We start from the raw sequence: 13,326 nt of genomic DNA on the forward strand, positions 1-13,326 counted from the left end.
AAACAACAAGCACAGGAGAGAGAGGTAGCACATTTGTTATTTTTTATAGTTTTACTTATTAATGTTTCAATGACTTTCGTTTAGGCAATATTCAAACTGGTCACAATCTAAATATCAAAGGCAATGTCATTGATTTTGCAGGCCCTAAACCCTGTCAAGGGTTCACATAGGGCAGAGTGGAAAAACAGAGGAAAAGAAGGCATTGGCAAACCTGTTTGTGGTTAAAATGCTGTAGTAAACAAGTAGTGTCTAAAGTAGTGAACAATCAAAATATTTAGGATATTGAATCAGTTATTGAGTTATTGAAAGTGGAACTATATTTTTATACAGAAATGAAATGACCCATAATACATTATATTTTTAATTTCTATATCTATTTTATGTTACAAACTGTCAACTGGTCGAAATGGCAGTTTTGGACGGAGGCTGGCTGAAGCTTTAAGGAGGGCCAGCAGGCACGGTAATGTGGTCGAGCAGGCTAGAGAGTGACTGAAGAGAGCGGGCGGTGTTAGAAAAAGCAAAGCAAAGCAAAGCAATGAATCAGAGAAATAAAACGTTTGCCTTTTTATCACTAGAAATGCAACTGTAGCGAGCATCTCACTATCACTAACATTATCCACATTCATATTTAGACGCAACAAATGATACATCCAGCTACAAAAAAGCCTGAAAGTCAGTTAGAACGGAAGTACAAAGAGTCGTTCCTATAAAGATAACACACCGTAGGGCTGCACAATTAATCGAATTTTAATCACGATCACGATTTTGGCTTCACACAATCAAATTCACGTGATCGAGCGATATTTAAAATGCTTCATTCAGTTCGTAGAACGCTCTGTTTTTTTTTCTCCAAAGCTCCGTAAACCACTCTCTGATCACCTGCCTCCATGAGCCAATCAGAGTTGTTCTCTGCACCGCGCAGCTTAGTTTAGATGTAGACAGCATAGACTGTAAATACAGTCTATGGTAGACAGTCACAGAGGACAGAGTAACGTGAGGAAAATTCCACAACAGATAACAGTCGGTCATAAGTCGTCACGAGGTTTACCAGTAAACGCAACATTTTGTCCCGTTTGTGTTGTTTCAGACAACAGTAGTGACCAGTGCTAGTTTGAGTCTTTTAGCTCATAGCTTTAGCGGCAGACTGTTGTATGTCCCACTGTTGGAATCCTCTACAGTGAAATACAGTCACACTACACCGTTTAGCTGTCAGCATTTTAGCCGTGTTTAATCCAGTTACTACTGTAGCTAATGGTAGGCTAACGTTAGCTGCTGTGTAACATGTTATTAGTGTTTACTAGCGTGACATGCAGCGATGTTTCTGTTGCCTCTAACGTCTGTTTTGGAGCATCAGAGCGCAACGCAGATATTTTAAGTGGCACCGTAATCCATGTTGCTATTTCGTCCGGTAGATACCGGGCACCGGTGCCCTATTGGCACCGGATTTTAACATGAGCTTAAATGATTAACGTGAACAGAAAATTGCGTTGCCTGTATCTTTTCACGGCAAATGCACATGTGTGAAAAGCGGTCGCACAACAGCTGAAATGCTCCTTCATAGTATCCTTCAACAAAGGAGGAATGTAGCACAATATGGATGTGAAAGCAGTTATAATTAGCCTATGTGACAATAAAATTTGTTTTGGTTAAAATCAACAAATAATCGTGATAATTAATTGTGCTCAATATATTGATCAAAATAATCGTGATTATCATTTTGGCCATAATCGTGCAGCCCTAATACACCGTCTCGTCTGATTGGTGTAAACTAGCAGGTTTCAGAACGTTGCAAACCGGTGCGTTGCAAGTTTCAACTTGTGTCGGCGCAAATCTTTGGTCTTAACTTGGGCTTTACGCCAGTCGAATCAGGCTCCTTCGATTGAAGCATCGTACATTCGACTATTCGGGGTCACCCCTGTTCTGCACTATTAGAAACTTGTTCTGGAAACATAGCTCCAGTCAGAGTTAACATGAAAATATCACGTGTGGACTAGAGTGCGGCAATGATGTTCGGGTTCGGTCACGTCGGTCGGTGTGTGTGTGTGTGTGTGTGTGTGTGTGTGTGTGTGTGTGTGTGTGTGTGTGTGTGTGTGTGTGTGTGTGTGTGTGTGTGTGTGTGTGAAGTGGGCAGAAGAGAGATAGAGGAAGCAGACGTGTAGATGTGACCGGAGCAGAGTTGGTGAAATAAGTTTAAGTTTTGTACACAGTGTGTGCGGTGTCCGAAATAAACCCCAGACTGAAAGCCAAGTTCATTCACTTGCTCACCAGAAACGGGATTTGAACCCCAACGTTATTCATTTTATAACGTCGGCCCTGGAGGTTACGAGTCTCTCCTGGTTTTCTGACCACGGTCGGAAACGAAGCAGTCAGGAAGGGTTAACACACACAGAACATTTTAATTTAAACAGGTTATTAACGTGAGCTTGTTGCCCCGTGTGCGCTGATGCGCTCATCTGTTGACATTTCCGAATGCCTTCCTACAGTTGCTTAATAAAAGCAGGCTTTCCACACAAACAAACGTGCATGTGTCATTAGTATGAGAAAGCACAGTGAGACAAAATCTAGTGGTTGAGTTTTTTTTTCAAAGTGTGCAGTGACCTCTGACGACTGTGCACTTCCATTTCCAACCAATGAAATTTGTCCCACCTTAGTTGTTACCGACCCTGGTCGTGTGCAATTCACATTGAAATCGACCCTTGTCTGACCCGGGTCCAACCCACCTCTCCATGAAGTGTACAGTGGATATGTGCTGCTATGGCATGTATGTGATATGTGACACAGAGGTGGTTGAGAAAACATATGCAGTGTTACAGCATATATACAGGGTAACATGAAGAATTGGCCCTGATGAGCCAAAGCCTAGGTATTTTCTTCAGTCTCATACAATCACCAGGATATCTATCTCATGACCACAAGCAAGGTGGATAAAAGGCTGCAGAGAAAGCTTAGCCATGCCAACCCCACGTTTCAAGTCTCAACGGGCTAAATCCTCTCTCAGATTGCATTGTTGTCATCATGGCACAAAATAGCAAGGGAACGAGGGTGTCATGGGGTTAGTGTACATGAGGGGAAGACATCTTTTTTTCCAAAGGCTGTCAGTGAGAAGGATAAGGCGGTGACAGTCTAAGCAGAGTTGGTGGAAATCCTGCACTCCTAGACTTATTTCTGATTTAGACAGGTCATGTCTTCAGTCGTACGTGTCATGATAATGCAGAAATAATTTTAACCTGAATACAAAACCTAAACAAGCAACATCTTAAACCATGGGCATGAAAATGTGCAACTGCCTAAGAAAAAAACTCATTCTGACTTTAACATAAAAAAGAGCAGCCTGACATTTTCTTAAGTAGTCTTTGAAATATGTGTGAAAAAAGTGTTTTGGTTTGGTTAAAACCAAAGCAGCACATTTTGACCTCAGTGGGAACTGGGTGTATGGTTGGAAAATGTCATTCAAAATAAACACCATGGGGCTTTCCGTCTCCTCAGACACCAGGAGCTTGTGAGTGGGAAATCAGACACAAGTCTGCAACTAAATCATTCTTCCATTTGAAATTCTACAAAGAAGACATCCCAACTACCGGATTATGCCCTAATCTGACACTTTGCAAGGTAGGCCAGACTCACTAGGTAACTTTCATTTGAAACGGTAAAAGTACAACAGTTTAAGGCATCGCAGTCAAGATGATGAAAGCAGAATAGGACCACAAATAGGATGTGCACATCTTACTGTAGGTTGGGGTGAAATGGCAGCAGTACAAAGAGAAATTGAAAAGTGCTACAAGTGTGACTCAGATAGAAACCAGTTCTGCTGCATCTGTATTAGACTCCAGAGACGCCAGGTGTCTGAACAGCTATGATGCCCCCCGTTTATGGATCAAAGCAACACCAGTGGCAGCAGAATGACTATTTGTGCCTGGGAACAGCGTGCCAATGATTGCCTGGACAGATGCAGCCTTTCCTCCTGAACACACTACATCAACCCTGAAGGTAGCTGTCAGACATTCCCGCCATCTGATTAGTGTGTCACGGTAGTGGCGTTCTATAGAGAGGAGAGAGAGAAGGGAATGATGTGCATCTATTTGTCTGACTCACTGTCTCTCTACCTCCACCTTTCTTTCCCTCTGTGTCGCACTAGCTCTCTGTCACACAAGCTCTCTCTCACTTTGTTTCTCATTGCATGAGGTTGCTCTTATTCAAGGTTACTTTTACTTTTCCTGTCTTGCTGGTTCACCGTTTGTGTCGCTTTGCCTATTTGTATCTCTTTGTTTGCTTCTGCCCACCTCTCCTTGTTGCTACACTGCTCTTAACTTCTTTGCGTCTTCTTGGAAAGAGGATGAAAGAACAAAAACAGACAGAGGGGGGCAAGAGCCCTCATGTTCTGACTGATCTTACCTAGTAAGCAGCAATTAAAGTGAACTACTTGCCTTTAGTTTATTGTAGGAAACAAGAGCAAAATAAGGCAGGTTACTTATTAAGGTAAACAATGGCCTTTCTGCTAGCTGTCAGCAGGGGATGATTAATAGACTTACTTTGCACTGGCATGCTCTAACTCATTACAGCAGCCCCAGACACTGGCATTTAATTTAATAACTCCACTAATAAAAGGTCAAACCATGCTATCAATTAATTCATCCTTGGCTCTTCTCTGCAATTCAAAAAAAATATTTCATTGCAAAGGGAAATGTAATATGGAGAATGCCTGGTGTATCATCAGAAAGTTAATATGCATCTCTCTGTATGTCTAGTGTGCCACTCAACTTTAGTTTTGCACAGAATTCACAAGCTACAGCAAGAAAACATGGCTATGTAGCCAAATAACAAATCTAACAAATTAAAAACTAAGCCTTTATCAACATAGCATTCATTATGCGCTTGTCTTAGTAATTGTATGACAGCAGCAGAAAGATCACCTTAATGAGGTAATTCTTTATGCAACGCAACACTGAAATAAATAGCTTTTATACACTAACTCGTCTCCTTTCCTCTACCATCCTCAGCATATGATTTCAGGACAATAATGAGGGCTTCAACCAGCCATTCTCAGGCACGAGGGATGGAACGTAATGTAGGTGCAGCACCGAGTAAAAGGGATGGGAAAAAACTTCACAGAGCAAAGAGAATACATAGATCAATGGGGAGACACTAATCAGGTCCATCACGGGGATGTCGATTCTTTCACGTTAAAAATTCATTGTCGCTTTTGTCGTGTTCCCTTCTCAATTTCTGCTTTAATTAAATAGAAGCATTAATAAATGAAAGGCCTCTTTAATCCCTATCAAGGTTTATATTTATAGTTACTATAGAAGGGGGGAAAAAGCAGAAAAAAGGGGGTTGCCTGCTTACCATCTTATTTACCCCAGCTGACGATTCATCTGAGCGAACAACACAACATACATTCAGAGAAGGGAGGGAAAAACAAGAAAAAACTAAACTTCTGGTGTTGCCATATGGAAATGAACATCTTTCAGAACAAGTAGCTGGAAGAGAGGTTGGAAAAGTCTGTGCTGCATTTTTCTTAACAAAGTTAAACAAAAGTTTACAAGGTAAGGAAGCTTGTTTTTTCCTTCTTCTCAGGGATTTTAGTTTTGGAGAGAATTAATTGCATAAGAGCAGGCGTTCTGCTGGCGTACATTTTGGGCCCTAGAGGCACAGCAAAGACTGTCATGGAATTATCATTTTCTGGCGCCACACAACATAGTCCTACATTGTGAGGAAATCCACCACTTGGAAAAGAAAAGTGTGACTAAAACACAAAGAACAATGTTGCTATTTAGAGGTTTGGGTCAGATCAGCAAAAACCCATCAGAATTTGAGCCATTTGCTTTTGTCTCATAGCAAAACAAAAAAAAAAATTGTGCTTTTCCTCCTCTCTGAATGGCAGGATTAGTTCCATGTTAATGTAAAAAGTCTGCGCAAAATATCCTCTCTGGTTTTTTGTTTGCAAATCGTTAACCCTATATTTGACACAACTAATCAGCAGTGGAACTTAAACACTAATTGACAAGACACCTACACTCAGTGTCCACTTTATTAGGTACACCTGTACAATCTGATGCAAGCCAATTCAACTGTCGTCCCATGAAGTCTACTTTTATGATGCCTATAATGGTGACTGCCATAGAGGTGTTAATTAATTACATGTTTAAGTCACAGTCAGTGATGGTGTACTACTGGACTGCATTATATATTTTCTATTATTCTGCACCCCTTATGTACTATATGTAAATGGCAAGTATCATAAACTAAAACACCTCTCTAATGTAGGGTTGCATGATATTGACAAAATTTGATATTGCGATATCGATTATGAATATTGTGATATTGATTTCAATATTTTTAAACATATATAAAATTACAAAAGTTACGAGAAAACATAAAAACAGATTCACAACAATATAGTTCACAGTGAGACTTATGTACGACTCCGTAGTGCGGCTGGACCACAGGTTGTCGTGGATGAAAACTATTCGATCTTTCCAACTCCAAACTCTCTGTCTTTCTGCACCGTTTATAAAGTTGCGGGATAGCTCCCTGTGAGAAATAAGTGTGGGATGGGATTTGGTAAAGTTTGTCTAGTTCATTCAGAAGCTTCTTGAAGACTTTTTTATCCACTGTGTGGATGGGCATCATATATTTGGCCAAATAGTACGTTATAGCATTGGTGATCTTGGTATGTCTCTTCGACTTCTTGTCCTACTTTGTGCTACTAGCAAAAGCACTCGCTAGCAAGGCTTGTTTGGCTAACTCTGACGTATTAACTGCAACAGGGTTTTTTTGGGATAGTGTCATTCACCCATCGTAAAGTGGCTTGTGGTGGTTTTGAAGATACGAAAATAGGTTTGTTTTATTGCCTCTTGAGTGGTTAACCACCATTCGACACGTTTTGCATAGTGCAACATTGTGAAACATCTGTTGGCTTAAAGCCAAAGTATTTCCAAGCTACCGAGGAGGCATTACTTTTGGCCACTAAAGTTTCCTCTTCAATCTCTGTTATTCTGTCTTCTCCCTGAGCAACACTCATTTTCTTACTTTTGTGTTCTTTCTTTTGCTCCACTGACTCCCTTCGCCCTTTAGGTCCTTTCGCTTCTCTTATTCGTTCCATTTTTTTTGTCTCCATTTCTTCACTTACACTGTCACTCTGTCGAAATGTCTCTGAGCGGCAGTCCCGGTTTTTCTGCCAGTTGTCCAGATGCTCTCCACGTTGTTTTGACATTCATATGCTTAGACGGTGCACAAAAACGATTAAGGGCTGAGCCTAAGCCTTAAGATGGCATGGAAAACCCTGTGCCCAGCTCCACAATGATAATGATTTATAAAACAGAACCTGGTGTATGTGCGACTTTATAAATTTGACAAAAAAAAAAAAAAAAAAAGAAACTAAACCATATTGCCAGAGAAGAGGCAGAGGAGAAAACAGCAAAATGAGCCAGGGCAGTGCGGGTGGGGCATCAAGGCTAGTGATAGATTTTATCGGCCGGCCGATATATTTGCGTTTTTACGTGTATCGGCATTGGACGATACGCGGCTGCTGCGTTCGCCAATAGTTTTTTTTCCCTGCATTATTTACAGACAGGCGTCCACAGGCAGCTCTGTGTTGCTGGAGACGCTGCAGTTCACGTGCAGACCATGCGCTGCTCCTCCCCCACTAGCAGAGTGCTGGTCCAGCACCATGGCAGTCTTAAATTACAAATCAAGCACTTTATTTCAATGGCGACTTTTCAGGTTTATCGTTTTCTTAAATGATTTAAATGTGTTGACAAAGGACATTTCTTATAATAAGTCAGCAAGCAATGCATCATCAAGGCTGTGTTGCAGATGTTGATGAAAGCCTTTTACCCTTGCACAGTTAACCATATGCAGTGCACCCATCCATATGATGCACATTGCACACATAATTTGGGTGATACGCATGTAAGATGATTGCAGAAGTGACACTGATCTGTGTTTTTGTTTATTATTTTTAAAGAAATGGCAGAGCAGATTCCGAAAACAAATCCAGTGTGGCAGGGTTTACATTTTTATGATGTAAATTGAGGGAGCAAAAGCAGTATCGGCTCCAAACATCGGCTCAAGGAAATCGGCAGCCCGTATCGGTCATCGGCTAAGGCTGATCAAAGCCACTGTGGTCGCAGGGCATATCATTTTTTTAAGGGGCATAAGGCCAAACTGAGGAGGCATGATGGCCGCCGTGAAATTCCTGCCCTGGTTGCTTCTGCCATACGAAGTGATAACGCATGACAGTGGGTGCCCCAAAAGGTCTAGGGCTGGCTCTGGAACCCTTTGTTTTTATAGTGTAGTTTGTGCATCTAACAGTCAACTCCCCTTTTTGAACAGAAGGAACTACTAAACCTATCTTCTCTAGTTTTAGGATACATTTACAGTTGGTGAAAAATGGAACAAGACAACAACAAAAACGTAACCTGAAAGATGACATTGGATAAGGAAGCATGTCAACAGTCCTGGCTGTCTTACTTTAACTAATCTAAGCCCCTGCTTAACCCAAACTGATGCTACAACCCCTTCTGATAACCTGATAATCCTGTAAATGTATGTCCAAAAATTCACACCAGTGCAGCTGCAGTTACTTTATCTATAGTATTTACACCTTTGCACTTGGTAAACTTTATTTTTTATTTTTTATTTTTTTTGTATCTATAACAGCTGGCACTGCAGCTTCAACTTAACATCAAATGGCCATTTCAACCATGAGTGAACTGAGGCAGCTCAACTGACTGAGATAAATAAGATAACACACTCAAATACTGACAGTAGCCTACAGTATGACCAACCTGTTGTATAAAAGGGCAACAAATGCAGAGCGTAGACACACAATCTTTAATGCATTTGCAATTTCATGAAACCCAAATAAAATAGTCCTGCAATTTTAGTGTTTGTTGTTTTAAATTGTACTATATTGTAAAGGTGTTAATGTCATTAACCAACCCCATACACATACAAATAACAATAGGCTACCTTACAATTTAAAGCATTGTTTTTTGTTTGTTCTCTCAAAGCAATCAAGAGCAATTATAATCGTTATAAATACATCTCCACTGTGACATGTCTTAACAACAACAGAACTTTTCACAGGAGGCATCCTAAGGTGTCACATCAGGAAAAGCACAGGTGCACCTAATAACAATAATTATGGCTCTGGTCAATTTAGGTACCCCACTACGTCATGACATAATTCAAAATACCAATTAGCTACAAATTATCTGAAGTTTGCAGACGCAGCGATTGCGCTAATATTACTACGTTGGTAGTCATGTCCCTAGTCAATAACATCAAGAGTTGACAACAACATCAACATTAAGACTGCAACGTTCAGGGAAATAACGTTCCCTGAACGATAAGAAAACTTTCCATGGGAACCAAAACGTAACCAAAACCTTAACCTTCAGGGAACGTTCCTGCAACCAAGAACCAGAACGTTCTGGGAACCATAAATTGTTAGCTGGTTAACATTAATACGAAGACTTGGCGCTCAACTTTTTACATTTAACGTTAGTGTGCAAAGCCGTTGACTAGCTAGACCTGTCAAACTTTACCTACCTAAGTAGCCTACGTTATTGTGAGCAAATAATCTAATTATGTAAACGAAGACAACAAAACAAAGTGTGGGGGGGGGGTCATGAAACAATTCACTTACTAAAGTTATTAGCACAGCCCATACTGAAGCCTCCTCTGCACCCATCTTCTTTTTCACAGGTGTCTTTGCTCTCTGTTTAATACAGTTTGCGTTTATGTGTTTGATGGAGTGTGGGGGGGATTTGTGCTGCCTTCAGTAACAATTGGAAATGTGGAATGTATTCTTGACTGTATAATGGGGGACTTTACGGTGTAATGTCTTCTTAATGGAGGGAATGGCTCTCCTTAACAACTCCTTAAACAACTCTTTCCGTTTTAAGGGTGATACTAATCGTGATTGAGAAACACCTACTGTATAAATACTTTTTCACAGATTAAGGATGAGCTGATTTATCAATATTTCAAGGTTTCACTGTCACTGAATTGTAAAGCTATTATTGTTAGGCTACTAAAGTCAAAATGCTGGCACTGTGACAACACCAGTTATTCTTCACAGCCAATAAATGTAATTTAGCATACGAGGCAATGTCAACAGCATGTGTGATCACATAACTTGTTGATGTTGTGCCAATTTACTGCCATCAAACTCAAATTACTGGCATTAAAATGCCCTATGTTTATAACACACAGGTTTGAGTCAATGGGATGCAAATTATTTTGTTTTGGCACAATTTAAGGTACTTGTGCAACAATGATTTCACTAGTATAGAGAAAAAACTAAGACTGTCAGTACTTTCAAATGATTCTGGGGAGAACAATATGAATGTCATAGCAATGTCAGGAATTGCTCTATAAATGCTTTTTCTAACCATAAATGCGGAAAAAGTAATATATCTGAGATCATTAAGTGATGCAGAGTCAACCAGCATGGTGAAAAACCTTTCATAATGTACACCTGACCTTGAAAACATCATTATGCAACATAATCTTTTAAGCATCTAAAGTGATTCAGCTGCTAAAGTATCAACAATGATTCAGCTCTTGAAGTATTCCCCTTCATTGCCACTCTTCGCTAAACATCCTCCATTGTATTATCATGTGACCTCAGCACACTTCTACTGAAGTTGAGGCACATAAATGAGCCAGAAAAAAAATATTTTGCCATTGTCTTTATGAGTGTTTTACAGAGAAATACTGGACCCCACACTTACCTCTGATGGAGCATGCTTGTGAATAGTTAAAGTGGATAATCAGACACTAAGATGTGACAGGTTTATATGCTGATGTGTGTATTAGCTCAGACGAGAAATAATATTCTCATAGTACACAGCACACGTAGCTTTAAAGAGTAGGTTTGTTTTGAACAATTAGGTTTGATAAGAAAATGTCAATGTTTTCTTTAAAAATCCAAACAAAGTGATTCTGTAAAGCAGGTTGCATTTGGTAAAGCAAGGAAGATAGAACATCTCAAGAATGCTGCAAGTCAGATTTTTTCTGAATTAGACATATGGCTCTTTTTTTTAATGGCGTAACAACAAAATATTTATATATCAAAGGATTTCTTTTTACTTGGCAAGTCAGTGATGATTGGCTTACAGCCTGCACAGTTAAAGAAATTTGCAAGGTGTGAGGGTTTGATTGAGCTCATGTTGGGGATTTAAGTGTGTTTAATAAAAAGTATCAGCATTATGTAGCCTATTAATCAAAATCCTTGAGCAGTGTACATCCCACAAAAACCTTCAAAAATGGTGTCTGGATCTAAAACCTTAGCCTTCACTGCCTTCTTGGAGCAGCATCTTATGTCCATCCCTAATAATATCTTACATGTGGGTTAAAGGTCCTATGACATGCTGCTTTTTGGATGCTTTTATATAGGCCTTAGTGGTCCCCTAATCAGTCCCTCCAGGATTTCGCGGCCTTTTTTTGAGATTGTTGCGGCTCAAAATGCCTGATTTTGCGGGAGCTTTTGGAAGAATTGCAATAAATGTTGAGATGTCTTTTTTGTATGTTTGTTGCAATTAAGTTACGAGAGATGGAGAAAGTTGCAAAAAAAGTTGCAATTTTTTTTTTGTATAGTTCTTTAAAAATAAAAAGGAAACTTGTTTTGGGGAGAATAAAACTACTCTGGGCTGAGTTTTCCTAGTAACCTTTCCAAAAAGGCTCAGGATGCTGCAACTATTGGTATAATAAGAAAATGGCTGGGGGATTTAAGACAAAAAATAATTAATTGAATGAATCAAATTTGAACATTTCTGTCAGTGGCTTGTTGATCTTTACATTGTTAGTTAATTTCCTAACCTGGCCTGGGACACATTCATATGGTTTGATAAAGTACTTATTGGACTTTAACTTATCATTGCACTTACAATAACGAGCGCAACTGTCCTCAATTTAGGTCCTCCTGTACGTCTCATCTCCGGTTTTCCTGCATCCACTGTGTGTGATTGTGTGTGTTTGTGTGTGTGTGTCAGTCGCGGGGGGAACTGAGCAGCCCCGCCTGCTGCAGAGAGCCGACAGGAAACAGCAGCCGCTTTCAGCGACTTTATAGTGAAAGAACGTTACAGCGTACACTGATGTTAAAATGTATACAGGTTGGCAGGATGGTCTGAAATGTTTTACATGGTCTTTCACTGTACGTTTTGTTGGGAAATGTGAGACGTTCGAGTCACACACGTCTCGTCTTACAAGGAAATTAATTTGGCGACGTAGGTGTGATGTCAACCCGTCACTCCCGCTTGGTCAATGGCTCTCAGAGTCACATACTGATGCATAGTCTGACACGTGGGACTGCTGGGATTGGTTGAAGTCACGGGAAACTCCGGTTATTGGTAAAATTTGTGGAAAAGTTGCGGTGATTGGTCAAAATTGCGAGTTGCACCAAAGTCACGGTGATTGGTTGAATTTGCGTGAATTTGCGCGATTGCGACATCGCAAAATCCTGGAGGGACTGACTAATACTGTATCTGAAGTCTCTTTTATATAGGCCTTAGTGGTCCCCTAATACTGTATCTGAAGTCTCTTTTATATAGGCCTTAGTGGTCCCCTAATACTGTATCTGAAGTCTCTTTCCCAAAATTCAGCCTTGGTGCAGAATTACAGCCACTAGAGCCAGTCCCACAACGACCTTCCTAATGTGTGTGCCATTTCTGTTTCTGTAGCTTTAAATGCTATTGAGGAGGAGAGGGGGGGAGCAAGGTGGAGGGTGGGGGTGTGGCCTTGACCAACTGCCACTTTGCTGGTTTGCAAACCATGATGTCTCTCTCTTTCTCATGGGCGGGCCAAATTCTCGGGGCGGGCAAAGCACAGAAAGGGGAGGTAAGCTTCCTCCTTATGACCTCATAAGGAGGAGATTCCAGATCAGCCCATCTGAGCTTTCATTTTCTCAAAGGCAGAGCAGGATACCAAGGGCTCGGTTTACACCTATCGCCATTTCTAGCCACTGGGGGACCATATTTAGGCTGGGGGAACGCATTTTAATGTTAAAAAACCTCATAAAGTGAAATTTTCATGCCATGGGACCTTTAAGGACAATGAGCCTCCACTGCAAAAATTATGGAATGCCGTCTCACCACAATTTTAGTTGATTCAATCAATTATCTAACAGTACGCATCTGTGTAGTGTGAATATAGCGTCCCATAGAATCAAACACAGTGAGAGCCAAATAATTCTGTTAGAGACAGATACTGAGGAGATTGAGAAATATAAAAGGAAACACAAAAGAGTCTTCCCACACCACTTGAATGTGAGGCTTTGGTGAGAATGCGGGAACCACACGGAGTAAACAATTGTTTGTC

At 40.5% G+C, this 13,326-nt stretch overlaps 1 protein-coding gene across 1 annotated transcript in view; it reads right to left on the reverse strand.

The window, feature by feature from the left end:
• Window positions 1-13,326, reverse strand: part of LOC144519920 (CUB and sushi domain-containing protein 3-like) — a 262,641-nt gene that overhangs the window by 233,850 nt on the left and 15,465 nt on the right. The window lies entirely within an intron of this gene.

Source organism: Sander vitreus, chromosome 6, assembly GCF_031162955.1.
Source record: "Sander vitreus isolate 19-12246 chromosome 6, sanVit1, whole genome shotgun sequence".
Taxonomy (NCBI): domain Eukaryota; kingdom Metazoa; phylum Chordata; class Actinopteri; order Perciformes; family Percidae; genus Sander; species Sander vitreus.